The sequence below is a fragment of the Diceros bicornis genome (assembly GCF_020826845.1).
Source record: "Diceros bicornis minor isolate mBicDic1 chromosome 21 unlocalized genomic scaffold, mDicBic1.mat.cur SUPER_21_unloc_1, whole genome shotgun sequence".
Lineage (NCBI taxonomy): Eukaryota > Metazoa > Chordata > Mammalia > Perissodactyla > Rhinocerotidae > Diceros > Diceros bicornis.
The window spans coordinates 3,715,457-3,737,304 of record NW_026690885.1 but is presented as its reverse complement, the minus strand read 5'-3'; the positions used below and the strand labels follow the sequence as shown (position 1 = coordinate 3,737,304).

General features: G+C 45.6%; 2 pseudogenes; both read right to left on the bottom strand.

The window, feature by feature from the left end:
* The window catches only part of LOC131401856 (adhesion G protein-coupled receptor E1-like), a 431,573-nt pseudogene that overhangs the window by 315,482 nt on the left and 94,243 nt on the right, over positions 1-21,848 (bottom strand).
* On the bottom strand, positions 13,693-14,947 carry LOC131401880 (actin-like protein 9; annotated as a pseudogene).

The window sequence follows — 21,848 nt, the reverse complement described above, 5'->3', positions numbered from 1 at the left end:
CTAAAGGCTCTACAACAATCATGACATTCATAAGGTTTCTCCCCTGTATGCATTCTATTGTGGACAGTAAGGGAGGAGCTCATGCTGAAGCCTTTCCACAGTGATTACATTCGTAACGATTCTCCCCAGTATGAACTCTCCTGTGCCTTTTAAGGATACATCTAGTGCGGAAGACGTGAAAACACTGGTTACATTCATAAGGCTTTTCTCCAGTGTGAATTCTCACATGCAGTCTAAGGGATGAGGGATTACTGAAGGCTTTCGCACAGTCACTGCATTCATAGGGTTTCTCCCCATTATGTATTCTCTTATGAACAGTGAGGTAAGAACTGCTGCTGAAGGATTTGCCACATTGATTGCAATCATAGGGTTTTTCTCCAGTATGAATTCTCTTGTGCTGAATAAGATTAGATTTTGTGCTGAAGACTTTAAAACACTGATTACACTCGTTGAGTTTCACTCCAAGATGACTTCTCTCCTGTTGATTAAGAAATGAATGCTAACTATAATTTATAATATTTTTAATATTCAATGCTATCATAGGAATTTTTCTTCCAGGAATTCTGCTATGTATAACATCATTATAATTGGTGTTTTTGCCACTTTGAGTGCCTGTATATGATTTCTGCTGGTTTGAGTTCTCAGAAGTTAAAAAAGATGGATGCTTTGCCATAAGTCCTTATCAGATTCACAGACCATCTTCTGATAAGTTTAAGACAAATTTATGTTTGAAACACTCAATATCTGAGTCACATTTATGGAAACATTTACTTTTGTGAACACTCAGGGAAGAAAACATTTTGGAGATAACTTATGCTTCTCTCCAAATTCACAAGAGTTTCAGGGTATCTCTCCAGAGGGACAACTTTTTCTTGGGAAAATGAATCCCTTGGTAACTTTGTGGCTTTTCTAATTTATGGTATTTTCCTACTGTGGAAAATCAGAAATCTTACCATTTTTAAACCTTTAGATTGTTCTTCTCTGAAAACATGCTGCTTAGAAGTTAACCCTTGGACTTTAAGTAAGAGTCTCCAAATCCGAAACAAATTGAAAAGAAATTTAAGTTGATAAAGGAAAGAAAAGGTAAAATGCACGTGTTAGTGAAGGGAGACCCGAAGGGGTTAGAGATTTTCAGGAGGTTTGCAATGAAAGGGACACGAGTGTGAAAATTTTAGGTTTGTATTAAAGAAGACTCTAGAAATATTGAAATTGATGCTGATGGAAAGAAGGAATTGTCAGGAATGTAAAGTGAGAAGGAACTAGACAAAGAGCTCATATGAGACTTAAATTTAAGAAGGAAGAGAGAGATCTTTTTCCCCCCTCTGAGGCCAAAGTAAAGTATGAGATAATGAACAGAAAGTTAGAGAAAAAGAAAAGGAGGTCCACGAGGAGGCTCATACTAAACGTTTTTGGCCTTCTTGTCAGAAAAAAAGGGCATTTTACAAATGTGTCTGATGGACATTTCCTAATGTAATACTCCAAACTGTCAAGCCACAGGCCAGAGAGGTTCCTGACAAAGACTCATATATACCTAGTGCTCACCCGGCCAGGTGCCTGGGAGAATTCCTCTTTCCTCTGTCCTCACTTTATCTTCTTGCTCCAATTCGGAGAGCAGACTAGGTTTATCAACTTGATTCCCTATACATGGAGAAAAGACATATGATGTAGGGGACTCTGCATGGGACAAGAAGCCTCACCATGGAACTGAGGCCCACACTTCTATAGATGAGCAAGTGTGACTTTAGGAGCAGCAGTACAATTATCCTTAAATTCTAACAAATATAGTAAAACTATCTTTCACCAAGAAAAAAAAATGTAAGCATCCTCAGTCAATATCCAGGATGACGGGGGATAACTGGTCCCAGAAGTTCATGCCCAGTTTCAAATACAGACTTAAAAGCCCCAAAGCTTTTATCCATGGAGAACTTGAAGTCAGGCCAAGGAGTAGATCTTCAGTTGATAGGGAAGGCATTAGACCACAAGCTCCAGGATGGTAGGGACCTAATTCCGTAATTCCTAATTCCCAGCACAGACCTCATTCACCACCATATTCCTAATTCCTAGCACAGACCCAGGAACATAAAGGTGCTTAAGAAAGACTTGTAAGAAGTGATGTCAGTGACAGTGGTGGAGTAGGTAACTCTCAAAGTCCAACACTCTACAAAACACCAGCAAATAAACTGGTAAAAACTGTCAGAATCAACTTGATTGGAACACTGGAGAGTTATAAGAAGTTTACAGCAACCAGAACAATGCTTAATCAAAACAAAGAAGTGAATTTGGTAAGAGAGCTCTGTGACACTTGAACTGACCCTGGCCCATCACCTGTTCCCCACCATGGCAGTCACCTTGAAGACAGCAGCCTGTGTTCCTACTACTGGAGGGAGCAGAACGGATTTTCTTCTCAAAGAGCTGTGGTTGCTTTTTTTGACCTGTCTGGTGGCTCCCTGAATGACTGCCTCAAAGGGCTTGCTTTTATTTTGTCTAACTCCAAACTCTCTCAGTGCTGAGGTGGCTATGAAGGGTGGAGGGCCGGGGCATGTGCCAAACACATTTAAATGTATTAGCCACTGCTGCCTGGGGCAAGGAAAAACCATTGAACCAAACAAAAGACTAAGAAAAAAGTCTAAGAGGAAAGCAGGGAATAAGATGTTTTGGACAAAAAAGGCTTCGAAAAGCTCCCACATATTCCTAGGTATACGTAAGACCACGCACATACCCAGGGCTGGGTGCATGCTCCGAAAAGACCTGAGAAGGCACTAAGCCCTCACCTTTGATTGACCTTCCTGCTCTGCACAAGCAGGAAGTGAAGGCTAAGACAGAGTTGTCAATCGCCTGATTGAGTTTTGAAAGCCTGCTCCAAAATATACACAGAGACCATTTGCAAAGACTCTGCGTTTTTGGGTTCTAGGTATTTAAGGAAATCTCTGACAAATCACTAGCTGGCCATTAAACTAACAAAACAGAGACTTCAGTGGCCACACATGACTAATACAGACATTGCAAAATTAGTTCAGAAATGTCACCAAACAAACAACACCAACTACTACAAGCAACAACAACAAAACTTAGGGATAGGGGGAAATCTGATTTACAGAATTGCCAGATGTCCAGTTTTCAACAACAAAAAAAATGAGTCATGCAAAGAAACAAAAGTGCTTGGCCCATTACAGGAAAAGGAAATTAACAGAAATTGTCCCCAAAGAAGGGACTTTCCAGACAAAGACTTCAAATCAACTATTTTAAGTATGCTCGAAGAGATAAAGGAAACCATGTACAAAGAACTAAAGGAAATGGAACTCTTACCAAATAGAGAGCATCAAAAAGATAGAAATTATTGGGGCTTGCCCAGTGGTGTAGCAGTTAAGTGCGCGTGCTCCATTTTGGTTGCCCAGGGTTCGCAAGTTCGGATCCCGGGCGCGCACCGACACACCGCTTGTCAAGCCATGCTGTGGCAACGTCCCATATAAAGTAGAGGAAGATGGGCACGCATGTTAGCCCAGGGCCAGTCTTCCTCAGCAAAAAGGAGGAGGATTAGCAGATGTTAGCTGAGGGCTGGTCTTCCTCACACACAAAAAAATAAGTAAACAAAGTTCTGAAAGAAAACAAACTATCACCCACAAATTCTATATGCAGCAAAAGTCTCCTTCAAGAAAGTGAAAAGGAAATGCATAGAATGAGAGGAAATATTTGCAAATCATATATTTGATAAATGTCTAGCATCCAGAAGATATAAAGAACTCTTACAACTCAACAACAAAAAGACAGACAACCCTGTTCCCCCTAAAATGGGCAAAAGACTTGAATACACATTTTACTAAAGAAAATATAGAAATGGCCAACAAGCATAAGAGAAGATGATTCTTATCTCATTATTCTTTAGGGAAATGCAAATAAAAGCCACATTGAGATATATACCACTTCACATCTATAAGGATGGCTTTAATTAAAAAAAAAAGGAAAATAAACAAGTGTGGTTAAGAATGAGGAGAAATTGGAACCCTCTCATATTGTGGGAGGGAATGTAAATGGTGCACAGGTGTTATGAGAGGTTCGGGGATTCGATCGGAGACGTAAAAGACACTTTCCACTCCAAACAAATGGACTGAAGGTATATTTTATTATATAGAGGATAGTAAAGGCGACAGTCTGCAAACAGATCAAATAGGTCAAATATTAAGAGGGAAAAAAAACATCAGCCCGACTGGAAAGGGAAAACACCCACATCGGCTGAAGAGAAATGACACAAATCAACCCGAAAGAGAAACACCAGGTTGACCGAAAAGAGAACACATCAAATCAATTGCTTCATATCAAATCAATTACTTCACATCAAATCAGTTACTCACAACATCCACGCCCCACTGCCAGGAGAGCCCTGTCAATCGACGCGGCTGCGCAAGGATCACACGTCCTGGGCAAGGTGTCCCTTCCACAGGTGGAACTCTCTCCGGGTCTCAGTCTCCAGTAGTTTTTATACCATCAGTAATTTTCAGAGTAAGCAATTACAGAGTTTGCAGAGCAAGCATTTAGTGTTCCCATGCACAAAATGGTTATCAGTGGCTTACGTGCACTGAGCCCCCTGGCTAACATCCCAGCCCAGTAGTTGTGTACGTGTATTGTTCTCTTTGGTTATCGTCCCAGCCCGGCACAGATGGCCAGTCCATCCTGTGCTACGACGCTCCAAGAGCCTTGAAATGTTACAACTTGCGACTCTCTCTGTGGGAGAAGGGCCAGTTCCCACCACACAGAAAGCAGCTTTGTATTTCTGTTTGTGCTGGTGGCTGTAGGTCAACGGAGCGGCCAATCATGGCTGTACTCATGTCAAGACAGCAGGTACTCTGCCAAACAGTTTAGAGCTTCCTCAAAAAGTTAAAACATAGAATGACTATATGACCCAGTAATTCCATTCCTAAGTTTATACCTGAAAGAACTGAAAACAACTGTTCAAGGAAAAATTTGTACACGAATGTTCGTAGCAGCACTATTCACAATAGCTAAAATGTCCATCAACAGATGAGTGGATACACAACAAGTGGTATATATGCACAATGGAATACATTCAGCCATAAAAAGGAACGAAGCCTGATACACACTACAACATGGATGAATCTTAAAAACATTATGCTGAACAAAAGAAGCCAGACACCAAAGCCCATATATTGTATGATTCATTTATATACAATGTCTAGAATAGGTAAATCCACAGAGACAGAAAGTAAATTAGTGGTAGCCAGTGGCTGGGGGTAGGCAGGACTGGGGAGTAACTACTTAATGATCATGGGTGTGATAAAAGGGTTCTGGAATTACAGAGTGGTGATGGTTGCGCAAGACTGTGACATTATTAAAAGCCACTGAACTGTATATTTAAAATAGTTAAAATGGTCAGTCTTTCTGTTTTGTGAATGTTACATGAATTAAAAAAAGCCTTGTTACCTGAGTCAATAAATAAATGCAGGAATGATGTCAGGCTTACCAAGAGATGCGAGGTTCCTGCAGTTTTCCAGCATCACATCCCTGTACAGTGTTCTCTGAGAAGCATCCAGCAATACCCACTCTTCCAGGGTGAACTCCACAGCCACATCCTCGAAGGTCACCAAGTCTTAAACCATCACAAACGTCATGGCTTAGCCAAGGACCACCCTCACCAATGTTGACAGGAAAAGGGCCGAGGATGACAGAACTAGGGAAGAGGAACCCAAAACACACGATGTCTGGGCAGGTGCTGAGCTCTGCTCTCCTTTGCTTCCAGGCTCAGCCCTCAATGCTCATCTCCAGTCTACTTACTTCCAGCCACTCCCAAGGTTAGATGCATGTCCACCACATACACAGTTGTCTTTTTCCAGTAAGACTGTGGGCTCTGTAATCTTATTTCTCTCAATCTCCAAGGTTGACAGGCTGGGACACTGAAGAAAACAGAGAAATACTCACTAGTAGCCGTCATAAATTACTTGAGTACAGGACACGGTCATGTCTTTCCTTTAAAAGTCTCAGCAGAACACAATATAGACGGTGACCCTGGAGGAAGCTTTGAAAATGTAAAAAATGTTGACATAGGCTGACATTTTCTGGGCAGCCCCTCACCCTCCATCAGATGCTCGGAGATCCTGGGATGCCTTAGGACCTGGTTTGCCTGTGAGGCTCCAGGCCACAAAAGATAAGTCCAATTTCTGGTCAAAAGAATAATTATCTTGAGAAAGGAGTATCTGACTTACCAGTAACCAGCTTGCCAGGAAGCCATGAACAAGACCTTCCTCCTCTGTGCATCTTCTCCGAGGAGAGGCTGGGTACAGGGGAGACTGAGCTGGAGAAGAAGGAAGGAGTCACAATAATCCAGGGATGCCCTCTGTTCACAGATTATTCCCATTTCACAGATAAAGAAATTGATGTTCGGAGGGGCATCATTGTTACTTCATCAAGTTTATAGAAGGAATTAGAGGTAAAATTCATGAGATCCCACACAGTCACCGCACAGGTGACATCTCCACAGACACTCAAACCACTGAAGTCCCAAATCCCAAGAACCACATAATCAGATATCAGTGACCTCATGGATCCTGGGGCTCCACTCCCACCTCCCCTGCTCAGCCCCCTCCCCTGTGGTGCAGGGGCCTTTAGCGCCTGGACTCTGAGGCCTGTAAGGACCCAAGAACTTACCACAAGTCGGGGACAGAACCATGGCCGCCATCCTGTGATTCAGTAAATGTTCGTGAACAACAGGGCAGTGGAGAACCAGGATGCTCCTCCTCTTATCCCCACAGAGCATTCAGGACAGGGCCCTGGAATAAATGGGAAAATACAAAGTATTCACAGCCTCTCTCCCTCTCTAGGTTACTGAGGACGAATCTGTCTTAGCCCGTCCGTCATGTCCTCCTTCAAACATAATATATTTGATACTGGGCCTTTATTTTGCTTAGCAGGTGATGAACTCAGGGCCATGTGATGGCAAAACTTGTCTTCTGCCCCCAGTGGTATGACCAATACATTACTGCTCCCCCCATTTTAAGTCTTTGGCTTCCCTGAGTCTCAGGGCACATTCTTCCCATCCGCGTGGTTGTCACAATCACAGTCCCAGCTACAACCCCTGTTCACGGAGACTTTGGCACCTGAGTCCCATTGTTATTTCAACCTCCAGTCCCACCTCACTTGGATGACGTCAGCGTCCATGAGGATGACTCTCACAGTATTAGGAGTTTGTCCCCATCCATCTTGGCCACACATTTCCATGGTCACCACCCCAGGCTTTGTCATCACCTAACACTGCTCTACCATCTAGAACAATAGTTCAGAAACTTCTCTCTCTGAACCCAAACTCCCAAACATCTACCCTGCTCACTCATTTCCTCCTTTCAGGACATGTGTTCTACCACACATGGCTCCAGTCTACCCACTCTCCTACTTTATTGTTGTCCATCTACTACCTTCTCTCTTCACTTCATACTTACCCAACTTGTATTTCACTGTGTCTCATTTCAACATATTTCCTTATCCCTACCCCCTATCTTCACTCTGGTACAGCAGAACTCCAACCAAGCATGATTCCAATAATCTGCCTGCTCCGTGGCAACATCTGGGCAGGCCAGCCTGCACAAGAGATGTCACGTTGCCACCTCCAGAAAAACATGGTCTCCACCACGCAAAGAGCTCTTGACCCTGTAGGACAATCCCACAAGTCTCTGAAGCTTCCTACTCATCATACCTTCTCTAATGTCTCTAAATCTCTCACATGGTCACCTTTTCCCCTATGGTAACCAGCTTCATAAATAGCCCTCAATGATTCGAGCCTCCTGGTTGTCACACTCACATTGAATTAGGGCTGACCTGTGTGACCAACAGAATATTGTGGAGGTGACTTCTCAGGCTAGGTCTTAGAAAGCACTGTAGCTTCCGCCTTGTTCTCTTGGACTGCTGGCTCTAAGGGAAGCCAACTGCCATGTTGCAAAGACACTCAAGCATCCTGGTGGGGAGACCTACGTGGAGAGGAACTGAGGCCTCCAACAGCCAGCACCACCGTGCCAGCATGTGAGTGAACCACCTTGGAAGTCAATCCTTCAGGTGACTGCAGCCCCAGCTGATATCTTGATGTGAACTCATGAAAGTCCCTGAGACAGAACCTTCCAGCTAAGCTGCTCCTGAATTCCAGAACCACAAAAACTGTGAGATGACACATGGTTATTGTTGTTTTAAGTCACTAAGGTTTGGGATAATTTGCTATGCAGCAATAGGTATCGATGAATACACTCTGACTTTCAGCAGATGGTCTTGCCTCTTACTTCTCAAAGCAATCATCCTAAGGAGTCCATTTTCCTGTCTTGTCACCAAAATCACAACCTGCACCACGGTTTCCTCCCTCTCCTGTTACAAACCAGGAGCCGTCTCCCCTTCTCTGTAAGGCCGTGCTCTGCAGCTCTGTGCTTTGCTCCATCCCGCCTGCCTTTTTAGGATCTGAAGCCTATCGATGATCTCTTATCTACCCTTCCCCTTCCAGCTCTCCCACTCTCCTGGACTCTTCCTCCCACCATTTCAACCCTGTGCAGTATTTGTATTGGGGAAATAAACCTATCCTAAGAGCATAGTTTTCTTTCCAGTTACTTCCCAGTCTCTCTCCCTCATCACTGCCAAAGTGTTTGCATTCTCTGTCTCATTTCCTCATGTCCCCAACACAGGACATTCTGGTTTCCACCACTTCCATTTCAAGGACAACACTCTTGGTAGAATCATCAATGATCTTAGTCACAGAACAGAGATGTAGATGGTAAATACTGATACTATTTCTTATCTTTCAGATCAATAAAAATCCTTTGTTGGAAAGTCTGTCTGGAAAGGCACTTTCATACACTGCTGGGGTACAACTCCTACAGAAGAAAATTTACCATAATCAAGCAAAACTGCAAAAATATTTATCCTTTCTCCATCATTCCCACTACTAGGAATCCATCTCAAAGATACAGAAATACTAAAATATTCCTCTAAGACTATTCACTGTGACATTATTTATAACAGCAAAGGAGTAGAAACAACACAAATGACCATCAATAGGAACTGGTTGAATAAACTATGGGATATTCACCTAGTGAAGAATCATGCAGCCATTGAAAAGTGATAAGATCTCTAGGTAGTTATAGAGATAATTATCCCCAATAAATATAAGGAGAAAAACATCAAGGTACAAAAGTGTATGGAATGATTCCTTTTTAAAAGAAGGGAAAGGCCAGGATATATACATATGTATATGTATACATATAAATGTATATACATTTGCATTTTATATGTATATGTATTGTATGTAATTGTATGTAAAATACAAATGTATTTTATATAATACATATATATAAATATATGTACATATATACACACATATATTTTGCATATGTATATTTTTACGTATACACACACCTATTTTCTTATATTTGCAAAAGAAACGCTGAAAGGATAAAACATGAATACAAACGGTAACCAAGAAGGGTAGGACAATAATTGAGAAGAGGAGACAGGAATTGAATTTAGAATTCCCTAAATATGGCTCATTATACAGTTTTGACTTCGGAACCGTATTTTAAAAATACAACCACAATCCTCAAAATGGAAAACAAATAACTAAATGAACCGAATTTGCATATAAACTGGAAACATGACTACAACAGAGTTTGAAAAAGAATGCTTTCACGGGACTTTAAAACTAAGTATATTGCTAATTCAGCTGGTTTCCTCCTGAAGGACATTTGAGTTTAAAACTAAGTATATTGCTAATTCAGCTGGTTTCCTCCTGAAGGACATTTGAGTTGTTTCTCTTCTTTTGCTGTTGGAAATAATGCTTCTGTGAATAACCATCGTGTGTAGATGTGGTCTTGTATTTTGGGAGGTTTACATTCAGAGTATATTTCCAGAAGCGAGATTGCTACGTAAAGACAGCGACTCTTCTGGGTGTAATTTTTTATATACACTGAAGGAGAATATCATTAAGTAAATAAATTAATGCTATTCAGAGGCAATATTTTTAGTATAACATATAAGAGATTAATATAAAATCAAAGAAAATTAAGCAAAAAACCACTGTAAAGTTGAATTAGAAATATCATGTTAAACTCATGATTTAAAAATTACGTATTCTCTGCTGCAGAAATTGATAAAAGAAACCTTAACTAAATTGGAGTCAGGAAGGCCTGTAGTGGGAGCTCTCACACCCTCTCGCATATTGTCAATTACACCAAACAGGAAGTGACAGAGACTTGTGTCTTGGACACGAAGTAAAACTGCTTTATTACTGAAGCAAGATTTTTTTTTCCACCTGACAACATCCTAGCCAATGAGAAACATCACAGCTCAACCAACGAAACACGTTGCAGCTCAACCATCGAGAAACGCTGTAGCTCAGCCATCGAGAAACGCTGCAGCTAAGCCAACCAGAAACGTGGCAGCTCAGCCATCGAGAAACGCTGCAGCTCAGCCATCGAGAAACGCCACAGCTCAGCCAGTGAGAAGCCTTTGCTGCCTTGACCTTTACTTTCTCCCAATGGATTTTCCTTTAGAACAGCCCCTCCTTACTCCTGCTCTTCTCTATAAAAGCAGCTCCCCTCCTTTCTTTTCTGGATTTGCCTGTGGTTTGCCATAGCATGTATATCCTGAATTGCAATTCTTTTGGCTATTCCCAAATAAATTCAATTTCAGATGAAATAACAGGCAAATTTGCTTTTTAAGTTGACACTACTATATCCACTGAAAGGTCTTAGAAGCAATGATACTCCAGAGGCACTGAGCATACCTAGTGTCCAGCTCTTGGTTTTTAAGACTATTTACCACTAAAAAGAGCAAAGTACTCTATGCACTAATAATAGAAAAATTTCCAGTATATGTTAAAGGAAAAAAGGCAGAGAAAAATGCATAGAGTACTACAATGTTTTGTATAAGTAAAAGGGGAAATGAAAATATATTTGCTTGCATTTACTTAAAGAAAATCCAGAACGGTAAGAATGCATGATAAACCAATCAAAGTAATTACCTATAGGTGGCTAGAGGAAGGAGAATGGGATGGAAAGAAAACAAGGTGAGGGCAAGACTTTGTAAGGTATATCTTTTTATATCACCTTAGTTTTGGACCAGATGCAAAGAAGAATTCTAATTAGATTTTAAACATTTGAGTATTTTATAAAAAATCGAGTAATTTCATTTTTAACCCGAAAGTCTTCCTGACTCCTTGTGGTGACAACCCAAGCCCAGGAAAGCCCACTGGCAGGTCTTCTGCACAGCAGAGGCTGATGGAACCTGTCGGTACCAGGTCCACACGGTACTCACCTGCTCACACAGAAATCCGAGGATCAACGAGGACAGGTGGACCCTGAGCCTGGTTTCACCTCAAACTTGAGCTCCATGGATGCTTTTCTTGGCTGAGGGGGGAAAAAAGCACAGAGATTGCTTTTGAGACCCTTTATAGGGAGTAATACAGCTGATGGATGGAAAGGCACCCCATTCACTTTTCTTTTTTGGATTTACTGATTTAACTGTAACTGTTGGCTGAGACTGGATTTTCCCGATTCCTATCCAGACACCTGCTCCCCACTTAGTAAACTCAGTGAATAAAGGAGACACAATCGCTATCCCTCAAATGTCGTCTGAGAGTAAGACAGTGACATTAGACATCTTTCGCATGTCCTGTTCTCCATGGTACATCCCAAGTGATGCACTGTGGTTTCCTTAGATTTCAGCCCAGAGCTGGGCACATAGTGGGTGGTCAATGCATGTTTGTGGAATGAATGCGTGAATGACTTAAAACCAGAAGTGGAAGAAATTGGGGACGGTGGGCTTGGGAGAGACTAGACTCCAGAGGTGTGTGTGAATACGGGTGGGGGGACCTCTCTGGTGCTCTCAGTGCCCCGGGTAGGGGAGTGGCAAGCAGAGAGCACAGAGGTTTACCTACAACTCCTGGAAGGAGGTGGGATTTCTAACAACAGACTTGAGGTAGTGAGCTCCCCACCCCTGAGAGTGTGCAAATGGGTGGGGCACATTTCTGGAGAGTTCTAGGGGAAATTTCTGTCCCAGGGAAGGTTTGGGGCTGGGGAAACCTTAGTCTGGTCTAAATGAGAGCCCTTTGGGTTTGTCAGCAGCCCAAGAGTGGTGGGGGTTTGTGCATCCTCCTCACTTCCAGTTGCATATGGGACTCAGCTTGTCCCACATCCCTTCTGTGTGTGTGTGGCTGGCAGCGCCCTGACCCCGTGGTGCAGGGTGGGTCTCCTTTGAGCTCTGGGATGCAGTCGTCATGGTTCTAAATTTGGTGCAGCCCTCAGCCCCTTGAGCTTGGACGCGCTGCCCCCTGGTGAGAAGAAAAAGCAGTTCCTCCTCATCACTTTGTAACCTCTTGGGGGTTCTTGTTTTGGGTTTTTCATATATCTTCTGACATCCTTTTTTTTTTTTTTTTTCTGGGAGTCTGAAAACCCCAGGGTGGGGTGTCCTGGGGGTTCATCATGAGTTGACCGTGGGAGACTGTATTTGGGGAGGGACTTGGGAGGTCAGAACACAGGGGAGGGACCTAGGGCATTAGTGGGGTCATCACGGGATGGTCCTGGGGGCCAAAGCCTTCCTGGGAGGATTCCAGGGCTGAGGACTGGGGTCATGATGTACACTGAGAGACAGACCATGCAGGGGTATTTTCGGAGGGATGCAGAACAAGGGGCTGGGCTGAGAGCAGTGGCATCATCCTGGGGGTTTGGGGTTTCAGAACATGGTGTTCTTTGGGGGTACGAATGGGGGATCGGTTGTGGGAGCACCTGGATGGAAAGAGTCTAGGGGAGCAAACTGTGAGGGGAGGGCAGAGTTTGGGGGAGGGGCACTTGGGGCATGGGATTTGGACGAGGGATCCTTTAGTGGGCCACTATAGGGGAGACCCCTGATGGTCAGAACTTGGATTTTTGTGGTGAATGTGGGGTTTCAGCACTTGTGGGGAGAATTTTGGGGGTGCTCATACTATCAGAGTATAGGAGAACTTTGGTTAAACAGACAAGAGAAAACCAATGAGGGGGTGGATTTGAGGTGCTTAGAACCGGGGATGTCTTGGGAAATGGATCTCGGGACTATGTTTGGGGGGATTAGAAATTGGGGGCAGACTATGAGGGTGCACCTAGGGGTTGCAACACTCATGGAAAGATTCTGGGAGGGGGTTTGGAGTGCCCAGTGCAGTTCCTTGGGGAGGAACAGGGTATGGGGGTGGTTGAGGATCCTTGACGGACATGGCAAGGGGGTGAATTGGGGAGCTTAGAGCCCAGAGGAATCTTGGGGCACTATATATCAAAAGAAATAGATAATGGAGGGGAGATTAGGGGTTAGAATCTGGGGATGTCTTGGGGTTGGGCTTGGGTGGGGCCCCAACCTGAGAGTGCCCTGGGGGACACAGATCATGGAGACGGGTTTGACAGGGTGAGGACATGGTGGTGTGTTGGGCCTTGATCCTGGGGGAGGTGGGTTCAGGGAATCAGAACTGGGGTCTCTCATGGGATGGACCATGGGAGGTGAATTAGGACAGGGCAGAACCAAGGATGTCTTTGGAGGCAGATCTTGGTGGGGTGGGCGTGTGGGGTCAGAGCAAGGCGAGTCTGGGTGGGTCCAGGAGTGGACGAGGCTGGGCCCTGAGGGAAGGGAGGACAGAGCCCGCTGGGTAGCGGAAGCTTTACTGCCCACAACACTCCCCACCCTTGCTCCGGGTCAGTAGCACTTTCAGTACACGATGTGGGGGCCCTGCTCCTCGTACTCCTCCCACAGGACCCAGCAGGACTGGAAGGCGCGCAGCGAGGCCAGGATGGAGCCCCCGATCCACACTGAGAAGCTCCTGCTGGGCCGGGCCGTCACCACCGCGCGGGCCTCGCAGGGCAGACCGCGCGGCAGCTCCACGCGGAAGCGGCCCTCGAACCCCGCGAAGAGCGAGGAGCCCCCGCAGAGCAGCACGTTCTGGGCCACGTCCGCCCGCACCTCCAGGGGCACCTTGAGAAAACCCCGTGTGGCCATGGTGGGGAGGCTCACGGGCGACAGCCCTGGGATCGCGGGCGGGCTGAAGAGCAGCTCCGGGCACTGGAACAGCTCCTTGCCCAGCGTGACCGTCCGCCCGTCCGGCAGCTCCAGCCTCTGCCGGTCTTCCTGCTCGGGCCGGGCCTGCTCCTGGAGCAAGTCGGCCGCCACATAGCAGTAGCGATGCTTAATGTCCTCCACGGTGTCCAGGTCCTGCTGGCCCAGCTGCACGCCGGAGCCGAGCAGCATCTCCGGCAGGAAGGCCGTCAGGTGGGTGCCCGCCAGGTCCAGGCGCTCTGTGGCGTGGGGCAGCTTGTAGCCCTGGAAGACCCGCACCGTGGAGGTGACCCTGTGGCCCGTGTCCACCACCAGCCCGCTGACCCGCCCGTGCGCGTAGACGGACAGCACGGACTGGGAAGCCACGTACATGGCGGGGGAACGCAGCGACTCGAAGGCCACCTCCACCAGCTTCTCGCGGTTGGTGGCGGGGCTGAAGGGCGGGTCTGAGAAGAGCAGCGGGTGGTCCTGGCTGGCCACGCGGAGGTCGTGCTCCAGCAGGTGGCGCCAGATGAGCTGGGCCGCGCTCCAGTCCACCACGAAGCCTCTCCGCACCGGCTGCACCAGCGTCAGCTCGGGGCGCGCGCGCGCGCGGCCTCACCGATGAACGTCTCCAGCGCTTGCTGCCCGGTGGGGGCCGGCCTCTGGGGCTGGCAGCCCACGATGGTGGCCACGGTGTAGTGGGCCTCGCCTGCCCCACCAAGCCCACCTTACAGGTGCCTGTGCCCGTGTCGATGACCACCGCTCCGGTCTTTGGTGGCAACCTGTCGCCCACTGTGCTGGGGGCTGGTGTCCTGCTGCAGGCCTTGTTTCCCGGGGTTGAGCAGGGTGTCAGGCCAGACCTGGGGGTCTCTGGGGAGGACTGGGGCTCCAAGGGGGTGGAGTGATTTGCATCCATGGCTGCAGGTGGCCGGGTGGCCTGCTTGGCAAAGCTGACCCCTTTCCTCTGGGGTGCAGAGGTGTGGGGGGAAAAGGTGAGGCCGGGCCTGTGGCAGGCACAGGCAGAGAGGGAGAGGGGCCGGCCAGTGGTCTGTGACATCACCCTGCCCTCTGCCCCCTTTAGAAGACGTCACAATGAAGGGCTGGGGATAGGGCCCCTCCCTGTCCCAGAAAGCTCCCAGGACACTCATCTATTCTGGATTCCCCTGAAAGTGCCAAATTTGGAGAAGGAGGAGGATAGAGAGTTCCTGAGGAGGCATGTCTGACCCAGCTCCCTGATCCAGAACCCAGTAAGACCCAGGAATCTTTCTCTTGGTGCCTTGTCTTGAAGTTATTTACAGCGTCCTATGGGAGAGCTGGCCACGTGCCTCCTTAGAATATTAAAATATTAATCCTTAGAATATTCATCAGAAGGTGATCAGCTAGTGTGGCTTTAGAAATATACTAAATAACAGCGCCTTATCCATCACATTCAAACTTGGTTGTCATTTTTACTTTTTAATTCAAAACAGGCTGAAAAACACAGCATGAGAAAATGAAGTCACCCATAATCTCACCACTTAAAACTTATGTAAGGGAAAAAAAATAGGGGCTGGCCCAGAGGTGTAGTGGTTAAGTGCAGGCTCTCTGTTTTGGGGTCCCAGGGTTCACAGGTGCCAATCCTAGGTGTGCACTGATGCACCACTTGTCAAGACATGGTGTAGCCGCGTCCCATATAAAATAGAGAAAGCTGGGCACGGATGTTAGCCCAGGGCCAATCTTCCTCAGCAGAAAGAGGAAGAGTGGCATTGGATGTTAGCTCATGGCTAATCTTCCTCTCAAAAAAAAAAAAAAAAGTAGGATTCTGCCTCTGACCTTCCGATGCCCCTGCTCAGAGCTGACCTGATTAACGCTTTGGTGCGCAGCCGTTCTGTTTTCAAATGTTTTTGGTTAAAGAATAAGAATAAGCATTTTGGCTGGAAGGATTTCCCCCTCATGTTTTTAAAAAGAGCCATAGTGATGATGTAGTCAGATTTTTTTTCTTTATCCTTTGGAGGGTTTATTGAAATCACAACTTTTAACAAAATTTTAAAGAAAAGTCTAATTGTGGTAAAATAAACATAACATAAAATTTACCATCTTACCCATTTTAAGTGTACAGTCCAGTGGTGTTAAGTACATTCACATTGTTGTGCATCCAATCTCCAAAACTTTTCATCTCACAAAACTGAAACTCTAAACCTATTAAAGAACAGCTCCTTCAGCCCCTGGCCCCCACCATCCTACTTTCTGTCTCTGTGAGTCTGACTCCTCTAGGGACCTCCTATAAGTGAGTCACACTTTACTTGTCTTTTTGTGACTGGCTTATTTCACTGAGCATAATGTCCTCAAGGTTGATCCATGTTGCAGCGTGTGTCAGAATGTCCTTCCTTTTTAAGGCTGATTACTATTCCATTATAAGTATATACCACATTGTGTTGCTCCGTCCTTCCATCACTGGAAACTAGAGTTGCCTCCACCTCTGGGCTATTGTGAGTGATGCTGCTGTGATCATGGGTGTACAGATATCTCTTTGGGACCTTGCTTTCAGTTCTCTTGGGTATACACACAGAAGTGGGAATGCTGGATCATATAGTAGTTCTGTTTCTAATTTTGGGGGGACCATCATACTATTTTCATAGCTGCAACACCATTTTACATTCCCACTAGCCCTGTAGAGGATTTCACTGACTCCACATCCTTGTCAACACTTGTTATTTTCTGGTTTTTAAAAAAGTTACAGCTATCCTAATGAGTGTGGGGTTATAATAGAGCTTTGAGCATCAGCACATTAAAAGGACACATTTAGTTCAGATGGATTATTCCATTAAGAATTGAACAGACTCTGTTGAGGGCCCAGCCTTTAGTGCCGATAGTGATACAGCTGTGTGTGGACGGGGAGGTGTCTCCCATTTCTCCACCTTGTTCAGCACATCTGCAGGATGGACCCTTGACCCCATGAAAGAGTATTGTGGTGAATTTACATTACAGCCACTTAAGACAATAATAAACATTTTTTTCCCTTTAAAGAATCCTCATGGCAAGTGAAAGGGGTGTTAGATGACAGCTTGGAATGGGGCATTGTGATGACTTAAAAATGGGTACTATGGCCACTTTTTCTGATGGGAAAATAGAGGCTCAGAGAGGTGAAGTGACTTGCCCAAAGTCACACAGCTGGAACAGTGCAGGAGCAGGGTTTGAACCCAGATCTCTGAGATACTGCAGTGACTGGGTCCAGGAAACTGTGAGGTCTCAGATCCATCCCAAACAGTGGAAGTGGAGGTTGGGACTCACTGAGGGGGTATTGTGTCTGGCACATAACAGATGCTAGATCCTGGGATACCACAGCAAACAGGGCAGAGACCGTCATGATTAGAGGCAACAATGCCATGATATTGTTAAGACCACAGATCTGGAGCCAGCTGCTGGGTTTAAACCCCAGCCCCTCCACTTCATGGCTGAGACAAACTACTATTCTCTCTGTGCCTCATCTTCCCCATTAGCAAATTGTACGTAATAGTACTGACGTCAAAGGGCAGGTATGGGGAGGGACGAGTTATTTGTGCAGGGTTAAGGTCCGTGAATGGCACATAGTGCTATATGAGGGTTTGTTACGTAAATTACAGGTAATGTATTCTGTATGTGGGTGTGTGTGAGCAAATGACAACTGGAAACATTCAAACAACAGCTTTGAAATGGAATTATATAGGATTAAATGGATTTAAATAGGCATTTCCATTGAAAGGGCATTTCGTGGACACATATCAACCAGACTTCAGATACGTGCAGCGAACTCCTACAAAGCCCACGTGGGCCGGCATTTCTATCCACCTGACTGAGGGTGCTGGGAGCCGACATGTACAGCTTCCCGCCGGCAGGGGGCGCCCAAGACCACCAGCTTCTCTTCCTTTCCCCTGCTGCCCCTTTGTTCTCTTGGTCGGGAGTTCTCAACCTTGGTTGCAAATTAGAATCACCAGGGGAACTTAAACAAATCCCCAGATCCTGGCTGCACCCCAGACCGATTGAATCGGAATCTCTGCAGATGGAGAGCAAGCATCAGTGATTTTTAAAAGCTCCCAGAAGAACTTAATGTGCGGCAATTGGAGATCTACAGATCTGGGTCTTCAAAATTCTTAAATTCTTCATTCCCCCTGATCATCTGAAACGTGGACAGTGAGTCTGGCTTGTGAGGCAGTTCTCTCAGACCAGCGGGTCCTCTTGCTTAAAGGTGTATGAGAATCTGCAGGAGGGCTTGTTAAAACACAGAGTTCTGGTCCTGCCCAAAGATTCTGATTCAGCAGGTCCAGGGTGGGGCCTGAGAATCTGCATTTCTAACAAGCTTCCAGGTGAGGCTGATGCTGTTGTTGCTCCACTTTGAAAAATTTGTAGCCTTGTAGTTTTGTTTCATCTGGGAGATGAAAGGAAAACTCACAATAAAGCTGGAACTACAAGGTTTCATTATTTTATTTCTAAATACATTTTTAATTTCAAAATTTGAAATTACAAAATGTTTCAGGCTTACAAAACTTACACACATACACACAGTCAAAGCATCAAAAATACAGAATAAATCAGGATAGCCAAGGTGCAGAAACAACCCAAGTGTCCGTCAATGGATGAATGGGTAAAGATGATGTGATATATATATATGCAATGGAATATTACTCTACTATGAAAAGGAAGAAACTCTTGCCATTTGCAACAACATGGATGAACATTGAGGGCATTATACTAATGAAATAAGTCAGACAAAGACAAATCATGTGTGACCTCACTTACACGTGGAATCTAAAATAGCTGAACTCAGAAACAGAGAGTAGAATGGTGGTTACCAGGGGGTGGGGGAAATGGGGAGATGTTGGTCAAGGGGTACAAACTTCCAGTTAGAAGATGAATGAGTTCTGGGGATCTCAGCACAGCATCCTGATTATAGTCAAAAATACTGTATTGTGTATTTGGAAGTTGCTAAGAGAGTAGATCTTCAATATTCTCATCACACAAAAGAAATGTGTGATGTGAAGGAGCTGTTAGCTGCATGATGGTGGTAATCACTTTGCCATATATAAGTGTATCAAATCAACTCATTGTACACCTTAACCTTACACATATATTATGTCAATTATATCTCAGTAAAGCTGGAAAAAATGCAGACTAAAAAGCCAAGATTAATACAGCATCCCTGTTTGTTCTCCAGGGGTTAAGGCAAGAATGCTTAAGTGATCAATGGCTGATTCTCTTAATTTATTGCAGTAGTTGTGTTCTATAAAGTCACGATGAACGCTGAACTATTGCCTCTAGGGGAATGTAGGGGAACTATTGTGCCCTTTATGAGCCATGCGTCCTTGAGGCCCCTTGTCTGGTCTACATGCCAGCACTCATGATGATCACAATCCTGGGCTTGGCCGACCCAGCTGTTTCTCATGGGACAGTTAACTCAAAGGCCGTCATGGTCTGAGGGAACATGGAGGCCCTCTGGGGGGAGCTCTCGTCCTTGGAATGCAGGTCATACATGGACAGTCCTCCTCGGCAAGCACGCAGCCTTTGTTCCTCTGCCTGCTTAAGCAAGCTTCTCTCGGGGGCAGGAGCAGGTGCACACTTCTGTCCAGCCGGCCACTGCTGGACATTCCCTGTAAGTAATTCCCAATAAACCCATGTGTCTCACTCACCATCTTTGGGTCTTTTCTTCAGTCTCTGTGCAACCTATCCCACACTGCTCACCCAACTGGGCATGTGGCCAAACTGGGAATCACTGGATTAGGATCCTGCAAGTCTCTAGTTACAGCATTTTGATCAACTAATCCATACATAGCTTTGTGTTGTGTGTGTTTCTGTTTAAAAACACCCCATTTAATATGTATTAATGATCCATTAACATTGAACCCACGGCCAACAGTGCTACAACTCATACCTGAACGAAACTTATCTAACACACGCATTTTCTCTGTAAGTCACGTCACAGCCCCCTTGCACTTAAGAACACTAGATAGCAGCACCTCAGCACTATGCCTGGGGGCCAATGTAAACAGTGAAGGCACAAAAGCACAAAAACGTGACACACGTGGCACTAGATAGACCATGACGATGACATGTTTGTGGTCTGAGAGCTGAAACTAGAAGGGAGAGCCTTGCCTTGTTTGACATCAGCTGGGAAGGAGCGTGCAGATGACTCAAATTTTTCACTGCTCTGTGCATGTCTGCGAATGGCCTAGGACATCCCACCAGTATTGATTTGGGGATTGCAAATAAATGTTAGCAAGTAGGTGAATTCTCAGATATAGTCTTTGTTAGTAATGACGATCAACTGTACACACACACACACACACACACACACACACACACAGAATCTCAAGTGCCTGTGTGTATCCACCACCCAACACAAGCAACAATAACACGATGGACACATGGGAAGCCCTCTGTGGATCCTCCCCTGAGAGGATCGTGCTGCTGAATTTGGGGTGTTTTTACATGGGGAAATCACAGTTTTTCCAGGACACTGCACCTCCTTCTGGCTCTGCTGAAATGAGCAGCTCCATCCATTCTTTAGTCTGGAGGTCCCCATTCCCCAACGATGCTGATTCACTTGACCTGGGGTGTGGCCTGAGCATCACATTTTTAAGAACTTCCAGCTCACTCTACTGTGTATTCCGTGCTGAGAACCACTGATTACTCGAGCAGTCTTGCCACAAACCCTGGAGAACACACAGGAATGTTGCATTAATCGTGTCTTTTTATTCTGTATTTTTGATGCTTTGACATCTTGGGGACTTGTTTGGGGAGAGACTGCTCCTTCTAGGACTAGCTAATTCCTAGAGACAGCAAACAACCACCTGTGAGTGCACCTGTCATGTGCAAACCAACCAATGCAGAGCCCACACCCCAACCCTCTCCTTCATGGAGCTCTTATACTCAGGGCCACTGTCCACTTACTAGATCACTCCGGGACCAGGGGCCAGACAACTAGGGACATCCCTGTGCCCCAGAGCCCACCAAAATTATTCAGACTAGACAATCCTAAGCCGGCTAACCCTGCCTCACCCATTTTTTCCATGGAAACCAGAATAAAGGCTGTTGCCCACGTTTTCCCCTCTCTCCCTCTGCCTCCTGACTGACCCTGGTGCCTCCCCATGTGACCCCCATGGCATGGTGTGCCACCTCCTCTTGGGAACCGTAAGAAACAGGGTGTCTTTTCAATGGCAATCATCTGACCTGTTGGCTTCACCATACCTGAATAATAATAAACCTACATTTTAAAACAGATGCCTTGGGAGCTGGCCCTGTAGCCTACTGGTTAAGTTCAGCATGCTCTGCTTCAGCAGTTGAGTCTCAGTTGCAGGGTGTGGAGTTACACCACTCATCAGCCATGCTGTGGCAGCGACGCACATACAAAATAGAGGAAAACTGGCACAGTTGTTAGCTAAAGGTGAATCTTCCTCAACAAAAACATAAAATAAAATAATATAAAATAAAAAAATAACCACTTAAAAATAAATAAAATAAAACAGACTCCTTCTCCCATTCTTCTCACTCAGAACTCTCCAGGGTATTCGATGGCCTGGCACTTTTCAGTCATCCATGCAAATACTCCCTCCTCCATTCCTGTGGTCAGTTAAGAGCTGAACATAATTGTTGTCTCATGCTCTGCTGGGGCAAACGTTAGATGTAGGGCACCTGACTCCCACTGCTGTTAATATTCTCTGCAGTTGAAAGAGGAAGCCAGAAGAGGCTTCCCCTGGGACCTCCATCCCTTGACAATTAGCTCGTCACTGCTCGGGTGAAGGTGCTGGTGGGCTAACCAGGGCGTGACACATCCCAGGGAGGTGTCCTCAGGAGTCATTGTGAGA